Below are 1,383 nucleotides of genomic sequence, written 5' to 3'. Positions count from 1 at the left end.
AACAAGTTATATGAATTGTTGAATGTGAAACTGATGATGTGCCCTGTAAACTTTCACTCAATCCACAATAAAAACCTTAAGTTAAAAAACAAAAAGCCATAAATCTCATGCATAAAATGTGCATGAGCAAAAGGGTTGGTTTGAGGACTAGAGTACACATGATCCAAGACATGATATTTTCAATAGCTTCACATGCATGTGAAAGTTGGACAGTGAATTATGTAGACCATAGAAGAATTGTTGCATTTGAGTTATTCTTTTGGAGAATATTAAAAGTACCATGGACTGTTTGTTAGAAAAAACAAAAATCTGTGTTTGAAGAAGCACAGCCAGAATGCTACTTAGAGGCCAGGATGACCAGATTTTGTCTCTTATACTTAGGAGGGACTAGTTCTTACATAAAGAAATCATGATAGGTAATTTGAAGGATTATTAAAAAAGAGGAAGACCTCAAAAGAGATGGATTGGTCCAATGTCAGCAGCAACAGTCTCCAGCTTAAGTGTATGGCACAGTACTTGGAAATGTTTCATTCTGTTGGACACATGATGATGTCTAGGAACAATGACAATTTAAATGATATAATTTTGATCTTGAACTTTGCAGATTCTTATCTTTAGATTCAGATATCCAAATACATTTAATATCTCAACTTAAAATTGGTAATAAATATTAACAACAATTTAGTATTTTCCTATCACAAAATAAACTTTTTACTTTCATCTCAGCAAATGGTAATTTGATTTATTCATGCCACCAATTCTTAGGCTATAAATAAATACTTTTCTTACTTGAAAACCTCAAAATAATCCATTAATAATTTTTCTGGCTTCATTTATAAAATTTTCCATATCCAGAATCTGACCATATCAACTTGTTTCTAATCTTCAGTATCACTCACTAGCTTATTACAGTATATATATTTTAAGTTTGTATTCAAAATTTCACCTTTACCTTTGGGATCTAGTCTTTATTGAAACATCAGAAAGAATGATCTTTTAAGAATGAAATTTAGATCATGACGCGTCCATATTCAAATGTATTCTATGAAATGTAAGATTTTTTTTATGGTCTATTGCATCTCTGCTAACTCTCTCATCTTATCTCCTTTTTTTCACACTACCCTACCAGACTTCACTCCTTTTTTCATAAGTATTCTAAGCATAGTCCTGTCCGGACATTTGCACTAGATCCTTCCATTGTTTGAGAAGCTCATTACCCATTATCCCCACGGCCAAATTATTCCATTGAATCTCCTTTTCCCAGAAACCTTCCTTTATTGTGTTTTGCATGATAGCATCCCTATCACTTACTTTTCCCTTATAATCTATTATTTTCATCCCATCACTAAATATACTTGGTGGTGGTGGTGGCTGTGTGCCATC

The sequence above is a fragment of the Chrysochloris asiatica genome, unplaced genomic scaffold, assembly GCF_000296735.1.
Source record: "Chrysochloris asiatica unplaced genomic scaffold, ChrAsi1.0 scaffold00089, whole genome shotgun sequence".
NCBI lineage: Eukaryota > Metazoa > Chordata > Mammalia > Afrosoricida > Chrysochloridae > Chrysochloris > Chrysochloris asiatica.
Note: the sequence above shows the minus strand (reverse complement) of the source record.